Source organism: Rosa rugosa, chromosome 1, assembly GCF_958449725.1.
Source record: "Rosa rugosa chromosome 1, drRosRugo1.1, whole genome shotgun sequence".
Taxonomy (NCBI): domain Eukaryota; kingdom Viridiplantae; phylum Streptophyta; class Magnoliopsida; order Rosales; family Rosaceae; genus Rosa; species Rosa rugosa.
In genome coordinates, this window is record NC_084820.1 from 22877420 (window position 1) to 22897737 (window position 20318).

Sequence of the window (20318 nt, forward strand, 5' to 3'; positions counted from 1 at the left end):
TCAAGAGTGTGGGACACTCCGACCCGAGCCTGGGAGGCTCCCTTTTATTCGTATGGTGAAAACGCTTTCCCCATACTCTTTATCTTTGACTAGCGGGGCTAGTCCGGTTTTCCCTTATACCAGCGGGGCTGGCTTGGTTTTACGAGATGCTTGTTTTTAAAGTTAATTGTCTTTACTCTTGTTGCGTGCATCGGTTTTTAATGAAATAAACGTGGTAAAGTATAAACTCTTTTTATTTTGCAATTACTTATTTTTGTCCACTCACGCTAACGTTTTTATATACTTTTCCCCTGGGCCCTTCGTTTTCAAATGCCCAGTCTGCAGAGTAGCTGGTTCGGCATAGTAGGATTCGGGGCATAGCATCTGCTGCTATTGTTTTCATTGTAGGTTAACTGTTGAACCTACCTGTATTGTTATTTTCTTCTTCCTCTTTTAGATTGCTCTGATAACCTGTGGGGGATAAATAATGTAAAGGTTGGAAGTTACTTTGGTGTAATGAAGAATATGTTATTTTCGGATTTCAGTTACTTATTGTGAAGTTGTTGGGTTTTGGGGAGCAGGGTGGCTCTAGGAGATTATGGATGATTTGTTAGAAGTGTGATTGTAATTCTACAGGTTTTGGGTAGTCCATTTTAGGGGTGACTCTGCCGAATTTTGGTAGAGTTATTCCTAAGGTGGGCCCCACAGGGCCACCTCGGATTTCAGGGTGAAATTCAGGGCAGGTCCTGTCACTCTAGCTTCTTCACCTCGGCTAGCCTGGCGGCGGACTCCCGCTACAGGATATCAATCTTCTTATCCTTAGCGGCCACCCGTTTCTGCAGCAGGGACATGTCTTGCTCCAGCTTGGAGACATGTTCATTCCGCTCCAAGTCCCGCTTGATGGCCACCGCCAGCTTCCCGGGGGCGTCTGCGGCGTCACAGTCCGCCTTTGTCAGGCGCCGTTCCACCTCCGCCAGCCTGTCCCTTGCCTCAGCCAGCTCTCTCTGAAGACCCTGGACCTCCTCCCTGAGCTCCCGCTTAACCCGGGGCTGCTTCGACGCCGCCAGGAACATTGCGTGGAGCCCAACCGACAGGTGACCAAAGGCCGAGCTAAAGGGCGACTAGTCAATGGCCGTTGGGCTCGAGATCCCCGCTAGGCCGCCAAACCCCAGCCGCTAGCAGAGGTGGTAGATAAATTCCCGCTCACCATCGGTCATGAACTCCGCGTACGCGGCGAACGAGTCCAGGTCACTCGCCGGCGTCTCTCTCTCCTCGACCACGGGAGCCTTGAGCGGAGCTTGTCGAGCCCTCTTCTGCTGGCGGGCCCCAATGGTCTCCATGTCGTCCCCCTCTTCCTCATCAGGGGAGTCATTCTGCCGGCGCTTTCGCTGGAGCACCCTTGTGTTCCCAGCGGCAGGCCTCGATCCCCTCGCCGGCGGCTCCTCCCTTGCAACGGTAACGGTCTCCGCTGGCGGCACCGTCTTCTCCTTATGAGAGCCGCGCCTGTTGGCAGGCACCCTCTCTTTCTGCGGCGCGGCGGTAGCAGATCCCTTCTTCCCGCCATCCACATTGGCCCCTGCCTGAACGACCGGCAGGCCGTCACCACCAAGGTGGGAGTGGTGCGGCATAGGTAGCACCACTGGAACCTCGGACGGGCTCAGCGCCAGTGTTTCGGGGTTCACGACCGTCTGCTGGGCCGCCAGCCCGGAGGCATACATGGTCTCCAGGAAGTTGTCGATCTATGCGCAGTCCATAGCCTTATCGAAAGCGTCGCGGCTCGCTTTGTTACCTGGCGGAGTTTCTAAAAAAAAAAAAAAAAAAAAACAAAACAAAACAAACCAGTCAGCCTGAGGCACTCTGATCGAAAGTACAATGTGGCGGAGATTTCTTACCAACGACGCGAGTCAGTCGTTGATCGACCAACAACTCCCAACCGGTAAGAAGGCGAAAATCCAACAAGTTGCGATTCCGCCAGCAGCCTCTGATGCGTGCCACGCGACACTCTTCTTCACGCGTCAGGTTATAGCGCAAGCCCGCTGCACAAACACAGTAATCGTTAGTAGAAACACAAGTCCATGCATAACAGAAACCGCCAGCTATGTTCAGCGGAGACCGGTAAGCAACCTCGGATATGTTGAAACTCCGACTTAATCCTAAACGTCGGCTCCCCCTCGTTGGACCCAGCTTGGTATTCCCACCCCGCCGTGGCAACACAGAAGCTCCCCCGCCAGTAGGACATGGAATCCCTTAGATTCTCGATCAGCTTAGGTGCTCCCTGGCGGCGGCTCAAGTTCACCTGCCCTCTGCAACCTTGGCGCTTCACGTACACCAGCTCATAGAAATGAAGCACTTCCGCCACAGTAGGTCCCTCACAACCGGACAACCGCCATAGTGAGTTCAGCGCCAGCATTAACCGCCACATATTGGGACAAATTTGCCCAAAAGCAAGGCCAAATTTGCACACCAAGATTTGCAGATTTGGCACCAGCGGGAGTGTCACTCCTTGGCGAAATATCGCTTCATGCACGGCGGCAAACCTCTCCGGCAGAATCGATGCCTTCTCGTCCACCGTCGGCGGATGCAGCTTCACCGAACCTGGCAACCGGAACATCCGCTTCACCCGATTGACGGCGGCAACATTTATCCGCCCTCCTGCCTCGTCAACAGGGGTGCCGTCTTGGATGACCCACGCTGACTCAGCATCCTCCCCCGCCGTCTCTCCCCCGCCAGCGAAGCCACTGGCAGCACTGTTACTTGCCAACCGCTCGTCAAGCCTATTTTTGGCAGCGACGGCCTCCCCTGCCCTAGAACTCTCTGGACGCGAGGCACGACCCATAGCTACTTCCCAAGGTATGGTTTGTAGCGGTTCTGGCAGTGAGGTTCCTGCATGGGCAGATGGACGCAACGAGTCAATAAATATTCTATCCGCCACGCTGAACGACACGTCAGACCCGGAATCCTCACTGCTCGAAATCTCTACGACGTTAGCCATCCCAAACCTTAAAACCCAAATCAGTTAGCTCAAACAAAGATCTAGCTTATGCCTATATCAGTTATAGCCAAGAACATCAAGAACAGTTTACCCAGAAAATACCAAAACAAGAGCAAGCACACTCAACCCAGATTCGACCATCTAGCAAATCCCTAAACACCAACCCTCTGCCAAACACCGTAACCCACCCCCAAATCTCACTTCACACCCTAAGGGCACACCGGAGAAGAACAGATAGCACCCCAAAACCAGAAACAACAAAACCCAGAAACCAACAGATCCAATGAAACAGGGAAAAGAATCAAAATACCAACCTTAGTGGCGAAAACTCCGGTGTGATGGTGAGCAATGGTATTCAGTGGGGAAAATCTTCGTTTTTCTGGGAACGATATCTCCAAACTCCAGCAGCCTCTTTCTTCAGTCTCGGACGAGCAGAGCGTGAAGACGACGAGTAAGAGTTTGAAGCCTTAGCAAAGTGTCAAATCTCGCTGAGTTCCCCCCCTTTTATGTCAACATCAACGAATTCTAGACCGTCCACTGAAAAACGACATCGCACACTAGCCGTACACATGTCCCACGTCTCCACTTACTCTCCGGATTAACCGAGGCGTCGCCTGCGTTACGGAATCCATAATTACTCGCATTAATGACGAGAAGACGACCAGACTTAGAAGACAAGCCTCCAGACGCTAACCCTCTACGAGTCGGCCACGTGTCGACCACCATCAGACGAAGCGTCTAATGGAAGTAACCACTTGGGAAGAAATCACTAACCGTCCGAAGTCTCCGCTGAGCGAAACCCCGCCAGCAGCACTTCTCCCTTGTCACCTTCCAAGTGACGAAGTCTCCGCTGAGCGAAACCCCGCCAGCGGAACTTCTCCCTTGTCACCTTCCAAGTGACGAAGTCTCCGCTGAGCGAAACCCCGCCAGCGGAACTTCTCCTTTGTCACCTTCCAAGTGACGAAGTCTCCGCTGAGCGAAACCCCGCCAGCAGAACTTCTCCCTTGTCATCCTGCAAGCGGGGCGTCTTCCGCTACACACCTCTAGCGGAACCCCTTTTCATCTTGTAAGCTGCGTATTTTGTTCAGCGCAATATCGCTCAATAAAATACCGCCAGGCACGTCTACTGGACGCTGCTTCCTGCTACAGTCAGCAGGGGGATATCCGCCAGCGGTGAATCCCGAGGCCACGCCTCACTCTGACAACGACCGCCACGTGGCGTTACGGTCAGACCGTCCCTATGGGACACGGGGACTTGTCAACAGTCTACGACGGCCCTGATCAGGCACGTTGACCCCCGTCACTTGGGTACTAAAGATTGGGCTCGCTACCCAACACCCTCTGCTCCGTGCAGCTCCCCCTCAACAAACAATTTGCCGACCATCCGGAGGTCTATCTTCGCCGGGGAGTGGGGGACTCCCTGGGGGGCCTAGCAGGGGCCCACCCGAAAGGGTATAAGGCATTTGCTCAGTAAATCCATGGTTGACAACGCACTGACGCTAATTATGCTGTTGCAAGTCTAGCGGAAGATAACGCTTCAAACCGCTGAACAACTCCCCAACCAAGATTGCCCTCCTTGACTGGGGACTTGGGGGACTTGTACATACATGTACATTTACAAGCATAATTAGCTATAATGGGCTACGCTCATTGTACCGCCAGAGGTACTAATTCCCGCCAAAGGAATAACATGCAGATACACAGCCAGGCGGGCTACAGCCTGAGCCTCGGATCACCCCCAGATCACCGCCGACGCGCCGCCACGCGCCGTGCCAAAATGGCATCAGAAGCTCCCAAAGCTGGGGACTGAAGCACATCAGTCCCACATCGAAAACAAGGAGAAGATCAGACTCCTCCTCACCTATAAAAGGTTCTCTCCTCTCTCCTCATTAATTACGCATTTACTACTCATTTATTGTTATGCTGTCTATATGTTTGGACTGACTTAGGCATCGGAGAAGTGAAGACCGCCCAACGCGGTCTCCCTCTGACGCCCTGTCTTTCATTTGACAGCTAGCGAAGTTCACCAAGTCTACAGAGTAGCGGTCCGCCCACCGGACCCGCATTAAACGAAGGTTTGGCTACCGCCAGACTTTAAGCATTAACAGAGAGGTAGGTAAGTGGTGCTAGAGGGTATATGGGGTTTAGACCTGGAAGAGATATAAAGCAGCCGTTGAGGAGCAGAACCAGGAGACCAACCCCATGATGAAATCTAGGGGGAGGGGAGGGAGGAGCTTAAGAGCTTTGAAAGTTTGGTTTGGGGTCTGGGAGAGCTGCAAATGCGGTGATGATGTACGGGATGAGATAATACACTTACACAGTAGAATTACTGCCGAATTGGAATTTTGGGATGAGAACTAGGTTTTGCAAAATTTAAGGAACCGAGTGCGATTAATTAAATATAAAACAATAAATTTTAATCCAAATTATCCATATATATGTCAACCCTTGAATTGAATTTTAAAAAAGAGTCCTTGACCCAAAGCACCAAAAATTGGCCAAAATTATCTCACTTACCCCAACAACAGATTTTTATTCTCACTTACCCAATTTCAAGTAAAATGACAATGTGGCCCTCGGCTTAATTAAAAAACTACATCCATGCCATTGATCTCTCTCTCTCTTCTCTCTCATCCATCTCCGATCAGACTCTCTCTCTTCTCTCTCATCCCTCTCCGATCAGACACACACACACATACCACACTCTCTCTCTCTCTCCGACACCACCAACCAACGCAGCTGAGATGACCGGCTCGACGGTCTCCTGTTTCACAATCATGGCGTGAATCCTTCCGCAGCTGGCCTCGCTTCCGTTTCCTGAGCGAAGAATCGACGCCGGAAATCGCACCTGCCAAGGCGCCGAGTGAAGGCTTCGGCGCAGCGCGGATTTTGTACTGCACGGTTGCTGTGATTTGGAGGGGGATGGAGGGGATTGGGCCCGGCCATTGGAGGGGATTGGATCTGGTACTGGTGCTGGTCCCATGAACTAAGGGTTTTCGATGGAGGTGATGCAACACTTGCAAATTGAGGTTGCTAAGGTCGGCCATGACGTCCTCCATCTTCGTTGCCAATTGAGGTCCCCGGTTCTGCACACTCTCTCTCCGATCTATACTGTTTTATTTGAGATTCGATATCGGGTCGTAGCTTAGATTCGATTCGATGGTTGTGAGAAATGTTGTTAGTTCGAATGCAATAATTACCGGGTATATGATGTTGGGGAGTACTTGATCGGAATCCATGGTTATCTAGTTAAGCGGTTATGTACAAGTATTAAGGCTTTGTTTGGCCTAATAGATCGAGAGAAGAAGATTGGGAAGATTGAGGGGTGCCCAAATCAAATTCTTGCTTCTTCTTCTTCTTTTTTTATGTTTTTTTTTTTGCGGTAAATTGGTTCAGAAGCTCAAAATGAAAGAAAAATGGAAGAAAAAAAAAAAAAAGTTCTATTGGGGCAATAGAGGCCGGTTAAAGATCTATTGGGGGGTAATAGACGTTTTGAATTGATGTAATCTTTTTTTTTTTTATGTAATCAAAGTGTTATTTGTCTAAATTTAGGGATATTAGTTCTCATTCTGGCGACTGAAAGTCCTATTGAGGGGCAATAGACGTCTATTGAGGGGCAATAGACGTCTATTGGGGGGCAATAGACGTCTATAAAGGGGAAATAGACGTCTATTGGGGAGCAATAGAGGCCTATTGCCCCCGAATGGCAATAGATGTCTATTGGGGGCAATAAACCTTTCCGGTAAGGTTTTCAGAAAAGTCCAGTGGGCGGCGGCCGGTGACCGGATTCCGGTGACGGCGCTCCGGCGAAGTTCCCTATGATTTCTCTCTCTTCCATTTTTTCTCTCTCTCTCTCTAAGTAACAAAGGTGAGGGTAAAATGGTATTAAAAAAAAATTAAAAAAAATCTTAATGGGGTATTAGGGAAGACCTCCTTAGAGTGTTTTGGGTAAGAGAAAATTAAAAAAACTTAATGGGGTAAGTGGGAAAAAAAATCTCTAGAAATGGGGTAAATGGACAAAAACCCTTTAAAAAATCGTCTGCGTCCCTGAAGTACTCAAATTTGCCAAATTATCCATTTAGGCAGATTTAGTCAGCGTCCCAATGATGTAAATTAGTTTGCTAAAGCTTGGATAGGTTTCACTGGTTTTTCTTGCCGGATTTTGTATGTAAGCTTTGTAAGCTATGGCCAATTGACTGTTGATTATTGAATAACAATCAGCCTCTATTCAAAAAAAAAAAAAAAAATTACTATGTATTTGATCGCTCATTACCTATTTGACAATTTCCCATTACATATGTAGCACTCGTAGTGCAAAGTTAGGGCTGCCACTTGGTTTGGTAATTACCAAACTGACCGAATACCAACTGATGTTTTAAGTTGGTAAATCGACTTTTTAGTAATCGAGACCGATAAAACCGAAATCGAAAATTACCGAAAAAGTTGGTTTGGTTCTGGTAAATACCGAATCTACCGATTATCTAAATATTAGCTTTATATACTATGGTTTTCAATACACATACATGTATATTAAGAAATAAACATAAAATTTTTCATAATAGTATGAACATTACTACATATACTACATTAATAATACATGTATTTTACTACATATACTACATTAATAATACATGTATTTTAAGTATACAAAAGAAAGCTATAATTAGGAGATGAGTACAAAGTTTATGACTATAAAATTGAAGAACCTAGTTTTGTTCGTTCTAATTTTAATTACAAAGAATTAGTTGTTCTAAAGTTGGTAATACCGAAAACCGAAATACCGAATTTGGTAGTTATGATTAAAAACCGAAAATTTTGGTTGGTAATTGATAGCTCAATTTTGAAACCAAGCTTTGGTTTTGAAGTTGGTAATACCTATAACTATAACTGATTCAAACCGACCAAGTGACAGCCCTATGCAAACTACAAAGAAGAGTTAAAAGCTTTAAAATCTACAGTTTGCTGATGAGCTTGAGAGGACTTGGCTATGTATCCATTTATGTTTCCCTCTGTTAGACCATAGAGTGAAATTTGAAAGGACAAGTTAAACAATTTTCGGGTTAATATTAAACTAAATATTATCGTTTTTATTTCGGTAATTATAGACTGATACTGTAAATGTAAGAGTAAAGCCAAAGCAGAGTAAAGCAGCAGGAGTCCATTTATAAACAGTCTTCATTCAGGCCAGAAAAAGAAAATAAAGAAACAACCCTTCATCAAAAGTCAAAACTCAAAACAGAGTAAATCTAGCAAAGCACCTGTCGCTTTCTACTCTCTGGTCTAATATTAGCATAATCTTATGGTAAAGTTATAATATGCAGAGTCTCAAAACTAATGTTTTGTATGCAGAGTATGGATGCAGAGTATAAATTAGCCGGACAATTAAAAAGAGTACATAGATATAATATCCAATAAGTCGTCGTCGAAGACGCTTACGTGGTTACTCTGAAAACATTGGGTTTGCTTTCCAGGCTTGCACCTATTACTCTGATTGTACATTTGGGACAAAACTCCTCGTACCATCAACTAAGTTATATATCCAGAGTAAGCCTGGTCAACTTTTGAAACTACCACTATGCTACAAAAGAATCAACTCGTGGGAATAGATTGCAGAGTATTTTGAAAAAGAAAAATTAATGTACATATGCTTTCATATATATGCAGAGTAAATAAATTAAACTTGGAGGCGCATCCCCACGCGTTTCATGACTTTAGAATCATCCATGGCTAAGCTGGACACATAAGTTAATAGTAGTACTCTGCAAAATAATACTCTGCAAACTTCTCTTACTCTGATTTTAGCCGCTGGAGGGTCATTTTCCTATATATAGACGAGAGCGAAGTGTGATACTGGAACAAAGAAACAGCAGGAAGTGGAAAAGAGAAGGAAAAAATCATAGACTGATAGACAGATCAGAGATGGATCTTAACGATGCGGTTAATCCTCAGTATCAACAAAAGTAAGTAGAGCTCGCCTTTGTTGATTCGATTAAATTTATCTTCTTTCTAACCTAGTTTCTGCTTGTTTTTCAATCATCTAAAATTATACATTCTAATAATGTTACCTCTTTCTCTCCATATATAGCAGCACAAGGCAAGAAGGTCACACTTCTCCTGGAAAATTTTTGCACCAGTGCATTTTTTTACCAGTCATTGGCATTTTCGGATGGCTACTCCAACTGAAGTACACATCTGCTAATGCATCTCCATTCGTCACTGACTATGTCACCATGCTGATGTTTATCGTTGCTTTCTTTGTTTACTTTGGCTCCTTGACTGTGAAGCTATTAGCCCATGCTCCCAATTCAGACATGGGAGAGTTCATCAACAACATTAACTTCTTGTTCGGAACTCTGGCCTCTGTTTTGCTACTGCTTATCCTTGTTCGAGCTTTCGGGTTGTTTGCCCTCCTCTTATGGACGGTTTATCTTGTGAGGGATGTTGCAACTAAAAAGTCGTACAGGAATGCAGTTTGTGATGTCTACAACAAAGTAAAAGAGATGATTAATGGTCACTTGGTGGAGATTAATGCTGTACAACCCCAACCCCGGCCACATATTGTTGTACAAATCCAAGATGCAGGAGAACCGAATGCTCTTTGACGAAACAGAAGGAAGGCACTTTAAAAGAGAAGAAAACGGAAGGGAGCAGGCAGATTGTAGTTAGCCAGGGTATTTTTAGTATTTTAACAGACAAATTGTGGCCTTGCTTTTGCTTGTATTTGTATGTTATTGAAATGACGAGAGTCCTCTTAATGAGGACCACTAAAATGAAGATTAGTTAATGTACCAAACTAGATCAAATCAATAGACGGACCAAATCTGTCAAATATGAACCATTCATGTTCATAACTAATAAATCACAATCATGAATGTCATTCATGTTCATAACTAATAAATCACAATCATGAATGCTTTAACGATTTTCAATTTTTTTGAGAAATTGTATAAATGATCTAAACATAAATATTTAAACATTAACCCTCAGGTCTAGCGTTCGAATCCCAGCTCCATCCCGTGGCCAGCAGATTTGAGGGACCCTTTGGGTTCGTGCGTCTGCGGTGCAGTGGATTAGTCTGGCTTTGCCAGGCTTTCGCCGCAATGTCGGTGCAGGTGTCCTGGCGCTGGGATACCACTGCATGGGTGTGTGAGTTACTAACAACTAACCCGATCAAAAAAAAAAAAAAAAAAAAATTTAAACATTTAACTGTTGATTTGAAAAAATGTGATTGAAAAGTGAGTCTCACCAAAAAGTTATCAACTAGTTCTCATTTTAGTGGTTCTCATTAGAATGGCTCCTTGGAGTGAAATTTACTTTGATCAAAGTTACAAAGGAAGTTTTCTCACAATATTGTTGCTTATTTTCTGAAGGAGGATATTGGTTCTTATTCACATAGCTTGGTTTGGCTTTATTATGTTGGTGAGGTTTACCAACTTTTTTCATATTTTTCTTCTTTGGCTGCATATGAGAATTTTTATGAAAATGACCGATCGGCATATTATTATTGGAAGATACTAAATTTACCTTGGAGGTGTAATTGTTTGTATCTTGCATAAGAGCATCTTGACCTCTTTCTTCCTCCTCAACGCGGATGCGAGTCGTCAAGGTCTCCAAGGAAATCTCCTTTTGTTTGTGACACATGGATTTTTGTAACTCTCTCCAAGTTAATCTACAAAACTTCTCAATATTTATTTGAATAACAATGAGTAGTTCATTATAATCATAAACATTATATGAGAAATAAGTCAAGAGATAAAAAATAATAGTTATACTCATCTTTTTCAAATTGAGATCTCTCATATTGTCGAATGGTTTCTCTTGTGCACACTCCATCTTGATGAATCTCCTTAAAATTGTTGGTGAAATTACAATAAATTATCATTTTTATATGAGAAACTCGTTGACAATAGGCTGAAGCGCGGGTATCTCGCTCTCTCTAAGGAGATTCAAGCCCTCTGCGGAACAATGCCGGTGCACTAGAAATCTCTTGACTTGTCCCCTCCAGGATACAACAGCCCAACAACAAGTTGTATGGCTCACACCAATCTGCACAAATTGGAGGAACCCAAAGATCCACCAAAAGAACACCTTTCTTTGGCCAAAAAACACATGCACAAGACACTTTGGGGGATTTTGGAAAGAAAGTTGATGGATGAATAGTAGTGTTTCGTAATAGTATTACGTAAAAGCAGGGATATATTTTAGCATGCAACAAATGGTGTTATTTATAGCGGCTCTTAGGACACTCCCTACAATAAATAGGGTAGTAACCAAAAGCCATAGGTTACAAGAATTAAAACCCAAAATAAAACACCATGAGTTACAAAATAAAATTCAAAATAAATTCTGAATTTAAACACACAAATAAATTCAGAATTTAAACACAAAATAAATTCACCCAAATTTAATTTCAATAATAAAATATTAAAATGTAACAACAGTTCTCATTTATGCATTCAATATTTAGCTTCATCATTCCCTGATACAAACGCTATATTTGTGTGTAAGTGTGAAGTAACAGCACTGCTTGTAGTAGCACTGTCATTTTACAAAACCAGCACAGCATAAATCCCTAAATAACTTGCATCAAAATTTTGAAGAGAAAAGGGCAATGCACAGAAGCATGACCGAAAAGATCTAGTGCAGTATTAAGATTTAAGACAACTTTAAAATCTTTTAAGGATTAAATACTTGTTACTCCTCGTACTTTTCCCTGAAAAACAGTTTGGTCCCTCGCCTTTTAAATTAAACTGAATAGTCCTTATTCTATCAAATTCTCATATAACAAGTCCAAAATGATCCGAAATGACTATTATGCCCCTCATTTCCTATTTTTATCATTATTTTAATTTTTTTCTCTATTTTTTTAATTTTTCTCCCCTTTTTTTTTATATTTTCTCTCTCCCTCCTTCTCTCTCTCCCCTGACCTCTCTCTCCCTCGACCTCTCTTCTTCTGCAACCACCGGAGAACACCAGCGCCGCCCTCTCCTCGGGCTCCCCCGCCTCCATCACTGAGAAGCTCCAGAACGCCATCCGCCTCCTCGAGTCCCAGCTCCGCTCCGAGGTCCTCTCCCGCCACTCCGACCTCCTCTCCTAGCTCTCCTCCCTCCAGCACGCCGACCACGCCCTCTCCACCGTCCGATCCTCCGTCCACACCAGATCTGAGCTCTCCGACCCCCTCCGCTCCATCACCGTCCGATCCTCCGTCCACACCAGATCTGAGCTCTCCGACCCCCTCCGCTCCATCACCGCCCTCACTCTCCAGCTCTCCAAAACACGGCCGGCTCCGGCAGATTCAACGATTACGTCGGCATCTTCGGCGGCGGAGTCACTAGACCCGCACAGCAGCAATCCCAAGGCTCCGACTTTAATTTGGATTCCATGTTTTCGGGTTCGGGTGCCAATACGTCGTCGTTTGACGACGGCTTTGATGTGTTTGGGAGCTCCGGTGGTTCGGTTAATAGTAATGTGGAGGAAGATGACTTTTTCGGGTCGTTTTCTTCGGCTCCGATGCAGAGTGCTGCTCCGAGCAATGACCTGCTGGGTGATCTCGGTGGAGTAGCAAGGAAATTGCAAAGTACGAGCAATAGTAATAGAAATGGGAATACGACCGGAACGCTGGCGAACAATGCAGCTGATTCTGATGATTTGTTACCTGGCTTTGGTGTTAGCAATGCTTCCAATAGTGGGTATGTATTTTCTGAGCAAATGTCAGATGCGTTAATTAGCTCTATTTTATGTTTATGCTATTTTGATTGAAGTTGCTTTGATAAGTGGTGGAGGAGCTCGGAGGTGGCGTGGAGGTTGGAGAGCTGGAGAGTGAGGGCGGTGATGGAGCGGAGGGGGTCGGAGAGCTCAGATCGGGTGTGGACGGAGGATCGGACGGTGGAGAGGGCGTGGTCGGCGTGCTGGAGGGAGGAGAGCTGGGAGAGGAGGTCGGAGTGGCGGGAGAGGACCTCGGAACGGAGCTGGGACTCGAGGAGGCGGATGGCGTTCTGGAGCTTCTCGGCGGTGGAGGTGGGGGAGCCCGAGGAGAGGGCGGCGCTGGTGTTCTCCGGTGGTTGCAGAGGAAGAGAAGAAGAAGAGAGGTCGAGGGAGAGAGAGGTCAGGGGAGAGAGAGAAAATATAAAAAAAAGGGGAGAAAAATTAAAAAAATAGAGAAAAAACTTTAAATAATAATAAAAATAGGAAATGAGGGGCATAATAGTCATTTCGGATCATTTTGGACTTGTTATATGAGAATTTGATAGAATAAGGACTATTCAGTTTAATTTAAAAGGCGAGGGACCAAACTGTTTTTCAGGGAAAAGTATGAGGAGTAACAAGTATTTAATCCATCTTTTAATAACATTTGATTACATATTATATGTAATTCATCAAAAGATATATATATTATATATTCTGCAGTTAGGGCTCATCCTAGACTTTAAATGGGTACCTGTGTATATATGACGAAGGACAGAAGCGCCAATAGAGAAGTAAATACTTCATTCCTAGAAAAGAAATTAATCCATTGTAGGCCAAAGGGCAGGGAAGAAGTGAGGCTCTAATTTACCTTGGTTTCCTGAATCTCAGTGACAACATTTAACAGTCGATGGTATTGATGATCGGACTAATATTTCCTATGTTTTTAGTGCATTTCTCTCTACATTTTACATAGTTATTCTCTTAACATTATCATTTCTAACTTAGTTTTGTGTTTTTAGGTAGTTTTGAGTCTAAAATGAAGGCAAGGAGGAAATGAGGCACAGAAATGGAAAAAGATGGAGAAATGAAGTTTTCCCAGTTCTACTAGGAAAAGTAATCCCAGTTGAAGTAGGAATCCTAAGTCAACTAGGAGCCAAGCTCGTGGAAATGATGAGAAATGGTGAAAATGCAGAATCCCAGTTGGACTAGGAAACTTGTTGGCATTAGGAGTTCTGATGATACTAGGATACCTGAGTGGACTAGGAGAGCCCAAGAACAATCATGAAGCTTCTAGATGATGTCATGGACGACATGTGCAAGGCATGTGGCGGCAAAGCAATCAAGATTAGACAAGGAATCCTAATTGGATTCATGATACGCATCAAAGTCAAATCCGATTCAAATTAGGAAATCTGCCTGTGCAGATCAGTCAACTTTGACCCTGAGAGCAGCTCATAACGAACCAAATGATGATCCTTATATAGTTGGAAAGCTACGGATGTCTAGTTTCCAGAGCTTTTTGTAGTTCGTCAATATCAATTTTCTAGAAGAAGTTATGGCCGATTTGGTACAAGAAGGTCAAGCTGCGCGTGAATCGGACTTTTGACGGGAATTTCTGTTTTGAGGCCCAAATCACATTGGGAAGCCCATGGCCAAATTTATTCTTCATATTTCAGATAATACTGCATGTGTGACGTCCTAGAGGCTTCCAGAAGGGTTTGGCATCATCCTTAGAGAGTTTTAAGGGATTACAACATGCAAAATTACGTTGCTTGTTGCTCACACCCCTATTTGGCCGAATTTAAGGAGTTTAAATCAGGAAAAAAATATTTATAAATTCAGCAATATTATCTCCTTTAAAGACTCATGGTACAAATCTACTTAATTCTTGAGGCTCCTCATTGGTTGGATGACGCAGAAAAGCTGACATGGATTTATTTGATTGGTTGGAGCTGTGTGGACCAATAAGATAATTCCTAGAAATTAAAAGAATGATCCAGAAGGCTTGGAGACTAAGTGTGACGTCCCCTATATATAGATGCATCCTTGGGACGTTTTATTCATCATCAAACCCTGAATCAAATACTCAATCCTCCCCTTTTTTCTCTCAAAATTTCGTCATCCTCTCTTCAAGTCAAGAAGCCGTGATCAAGCTCCATCAACATCTCCTTGCCGTAGTCCTCATCTTGCCTCCACCACCTTTGAAGCTTTCTTGCATTCTTGAGATCTTCAAAACGTAACCATGTCATTTTCTAGTTTAATTTCGGTTTTCTTCTCTTGTAATTCAAAACAGATTTTTGTTTTGTTATTTTGGATGTTTTGAATTCTTGTTAGATTAAAGTTTGGATGTTAAAGATTGATTTCCAATAGCCATGAAGCATGTTTTGTTTTAGGTTTTTCAGATTATAATTTTCAATTTCAAATATGTCATGATTGTTTGTTGATTTTGTGCTCCAATCCCTCCCTTTATGTGATTATATTCTTTGGTGCGCAACTTAGAATTGTAAGCATGTAATTGCATCCAAATTAAGATATGCTAGCGTTCTGGGTCTTAATTGCTTAAGTGGAAAACCTATAGTTCCTTAGGTAAATCAACAATGAGCTTTGCATGATAAGATTAGTGTTCTAACTTATTGTCTTTGCTTAAATCAATCAAACTTCCACATATGCTTAATGCGTTAATTGTGTTTGGTTGGGGAATTGATCACTCACTAGCTTTGCATGCTTAATAGGGTTAATTATGCTGCGTTCATCTAGTTAATCTAATTAAGGGAAGTAATAAGGACTTTGTATGCGTCCATCTCTGTTCTTGATTGATTTCTTTCTATGACATGTTTGATTCGAAATTTATGTTTGATAATATGCTTAATATGTTAATGGTTGTTAATTATATCTCTACTTCCTCCATTCACCTACTTCTACTTTGATTCAGATTTGTTTGATCATATGTATTATATAGTTAGATTTAGATACAAACTTTCGAAATCCCCTATCTTGTAATTTTGTAGATATATACTTTGTTTTATTTTTTTTTATACTTTGTGAATAATACTAATTTGTTTAACATTTTTGACAGGAAGTATACCCCAATCCCCGGCTTAGAACGATACCCTACTTATTCTATACTACTATCAGATGCAGGGTTTAAATTGGCACTCGCTTTGATCGAGCGTATCAATTGATCTCTTGCTTCAAGATACTGAACCATGGATTTCACCCTAGCAAGCGCCTTTCCTCTGTTTGCTTCCTTCCTTCTTTCAGTAAGTCATAATCATCATCCGTTGTGGATAAAACTTGCATGTTGGAGCCCTCAGCAAGACGTTCTGGTCTGAACCCGCGCAACCCACTTCCTTTTCTTCTCCAACGCAGGATGATCTTGTCTATAATTCTTACCGACCAGACTATCTTTTTATAGTTTTTCCTCACCTGGTGACCTCTTACGTGGGCCTATAACCAAACAAGATAAAAGTCAAAATTCAAGAATGTTTTGGTACAAGAACAAAGCTTAATCAAGAATTTAGAGTAGATACAACGCCTGAAAAATATAACGGGAGGAGAAAAAAAAACTTATTAAGGCAATATACCTGAATTTTGACAATCTGTTGTCGGATTATCAAAAAGTCTTTTCTACACTTCCAACTACAAAACTTATTTTGTATTCGTATTGCTGCAGCATCCACATGCTCATCATGTTTCCCTGCCTTAGAATTCTCTTCTATACTCGGCGGATCACAATTAGGTGAGGTAGAGCTTAAAGACAATAAATTTTCGAAGCGCATACCGAGTGTTTCATTTGAGCAGTAACTGAAATAATCTTTAGAATCAACATCTTGAGTTTGGGCGATTCGGTATTCAAATTCCCTTAATTGACTACAAACCATCCTATTGGAACATGTCACATAGAAAGGAACCCTTCCAGCCTAGTGTATGGGAGTATAACAATAAAGAACACCATCTGCTATAACCTCAGCAGGAACTTCAACTTCCCCAAACATACATGACCATTTACAACTTTCCGCATGTTGACTTTTCAAAAATCTTCCTGTGATCAAAACCGACCTGTATAAATTGAAGAGAATAAATGAGAAATATAATATAACAGTGAAACAACCTACAACACTTTTTGAATCCTTGGTTGTCCCCCTAGACGGCTAGACCAGATGTACGGTAAAAAAGAGTTGCATTAATATAAGAGCAGGTAATTTGGAAAATGAAATAGTGGATTACCATGATCTCAGTGTTTTCATACGCCCAGTTTGGTGAGAAATCAACAATGCTAAAGAGCTGGTCATGAGAAAGAGAAGGCCCCAACATATAGCAATCCAAGCGTACTTGGAGGGGAACACTGAAGTTGTCAACCTCATTCTCACTTTGAACAGTATCCCAGTATGCCTCAGAACCGGACTGCATTTGTGGCTCATCCACATCTTCCAATTCTTCACTCATCCATCGGTTGAAACTGTCGAGCTTAATAGCAGAAGGTTGATCAGCTGTTCCCTCAATGCTATCATTTCTCTTTGGAATAGTTTCTGTGTTTGAAAGATGAAATTGAACGTCATTTTGCTTGACTGAATCCATAAGCCCTAAGAACCAATAAATGGAGAGAGAGAGAGAGAGAGAGAGAGAGAGAGAGAGAGAGAGAGAGAGAGAGAGAGAGAGAGAGAGAGAGAGAGAGAGAGAGAGAGAGAGAGAGAGAGAGAGAGTTTGTGTGTGTGTGTTTCTGGCGTTGAAATCAAAAACCAATATGCAGAGATGAGTCACTAGGCCGCGTTGTTAAAGGGAAATCCCATTGGTTTTGTGTTTTTATCACAAAGCTCTCTTCAGAGCATCAGCAGTGGGAACCCAAATTTGGGTCCAAACCCAAAGGAATTAGATGAACAATTCTTAGGTTCACCCCTAGGGTGAACGAGCATATTCACTCCCATTGTCGATTAACATATTTTTATTTAATAAATTTATAATCCAACGGTCCATATCTTAAGGTCTCGTTTGGGATTGCTTCGTTTTTTTAAAAAAATCAGCTTTTGTTCAAAATTTTAGATTTTATTGTGCTTGGTAAATAAATAAAAAGCAGCTTTAATTGGAAGTTATAGGGTACTAGCAGCAGATTTTAGAAGCAGCCCAGAGGTTGCTTTTAGAAGCTGTTGTAGATCAAAATACATTCTGCAGTTGTTTTATGTATGACAACACTTTTAAAAATATTATTTACCAAACACGAAACTGTTTATTCTCACAACATTAGCAGCAGCAGTTTTTTTTAAAAGTCACAGCAATCCCAAACTAGCCCTAAATAAACCTTTAAAGATCATCTTCGTAAAAAATCAATCGAATCAAAAATCGTTTAATTATCTAATTGAATCAAACAAATGGATGGTTCTAACAACACTTACTACTATTATGATGAACTGTCCATGTGTTTCATAGAAATGACTAACTAAAAGATCTTCAATTTGATTCGTTTGTTACAGAGCTAATCTTTGTATTATGTTATACAACATGAACGGTCGGATTAGAAAATTATAAAATTATTATGCCATAATCGCAAGAGAGGGTGAATATGCTCATTCACCCCTAAGGGTGAACCTAAGAATTGTTCGAATTAGATTGTACGGGGTCAGAAAAAAATGGACTCAAATCTGCTTTAGACTCATTTAGTCATTTGTGATATCAGATTTGGTCTAAGAAAGTACCTAAGTCAGTTTGGACCCAAATTTCGAGGCCCAACTATCTGTTATGGCTTGCATTAGTTCATACTTTACAGAGTGGTCCTCACCCAATTTAAATTTTCTTTTGAATTGTATGGCCAAAATTCATTGCTTGGTAGAATCAAACAGCCAAAAATATGAGTCCAAAATATAAGTCTTGCATCACTGCAGCACCCAATAAAAGTATGTTTATTTGTACACTATTCAGATGGAATCAAATCACTATTCTAGCTAATTTGGACCCAAATTGAGTCCAAAAAGTGAGTCTCCACCGCTGATGCTCTGACATATGTGCGTGCTATTTTTGGCCTTTTGTCTTCATCGACCAACACCGTTTATGAGTTATAGGTTAACGCGTAGTTGGGCACCATAACTCGGCTTTTGGTTCATCCCGCATCGTTAGTTCTGCTTACCAAAAATGGTCCACTTGAATCTCTTGATTCTATGGCGTGGCTTAACAAAGCAACCACGCCGTCCTACCTATTTAAAGTTTGAGAGCGCGTTGCACCCCGATACCTCAAATAATTGGGTTTACTTGATAGAACTCGTTCACGGACTCCAGCTATCCTATGGAAAACTTAGAGAAATGTGAAATAATAAATAAAATAAAAAATAAAAAGATTTTCTAATAAAAATGTGAAAAACAAGTGGATTACAATTACATGGCCATAACAACTTAAACTATAAATTCAGTCTTCACCGATGAGTTCATTTTCCTTATAGTCTTTCAAAGATGGTCCTTTTAAGTGAACATGGCTTCTAACTTATAAATTTTGAACTGACGTCATTTCCCCACAACTATAATACAGAAAAGGGAAAAATGCATAGACAGTGTCTGAACACTCTGAGGACTGTCAAAATGATACCTGGATTTTCAAACGTATCAAAGTGATACCTGGACTTCTAATTTGTTGTCAACGTAGTACCTACGAGGACTTTCCGTCACGGCTCCGTTAAATTTACCACGTGTGAGGCACGTGAGGTACAAAATGAAGGTAAAAAGACTGATTTGCCCATATAAATGACATTTTTATTTTTATTTTTTTTTGGTAAAAACATATTAAATATTTTTAATAAAAAAGATCTATTTACCTTTAATTTTTTTAATTAATTTTTGTTCACTTCTCCACCTCTCGTCTTCTTCCTCTCCCCTCGATCAACCACTCTCTGAAAAGACTGACTTGGCTCGCCGATTTTCCCATTCAAAGCATACCCATTGATCATCGAATGCCACAAACTCAAATTTCTATCAGGCATTCTATCAAACACCTTGTGTGCATCTCTCATACTCCCACACCTCTCATACATTTCGATCAATTTCACATTCAACTCGATATCTCCCCCTTCATGTACTGTTCAATCTTTCTCCCAACCTTCAAATCGTCACAAAACTCCAGTAACATCCAAAAAATATGGGGCACCCAATCACTCCTCCCTCCTCATCCACCACCACAGCCGCCATTAGATCATCTACGGCCACCACCACCACCACCACCACCACCAATTGGGTCTTACCTTCTTCAAACTCCAGTAGCTTCTCTGTAATGGCCAGAAAACATCCAGAAAACACCATAATCAGCAGAAACGCCATGACCCATATACTCCAAGGCCTCTTCGACCTTACCCTCCTTGCACAAACCCATCAAGTCCACATCTTTTCGTGATGCGTCACTCACATTTCGATCGTTGGACTCATTTGTGGGTTCATTTGGGTTCGGGTAGTTGCTGTTCTTGTGTAAAGGTTGGGTCTTGTAGACGGGTTTGGAGCGAGGCCTGGTGGTTTGCGGCTGGGAGGAGCAGTCGTAGCTCCTCGATTTCAGGCACACAACGCCGACGCAATTGACCTCGACGAAAGGATCAGCGGCGCACTCCATCGCTGATTTCAGATCTTCATTTTGGAGAAGACTCCGTCCTTCATTTTGGAGGACGAAATTGAAATTGGGATTGGGATTGAG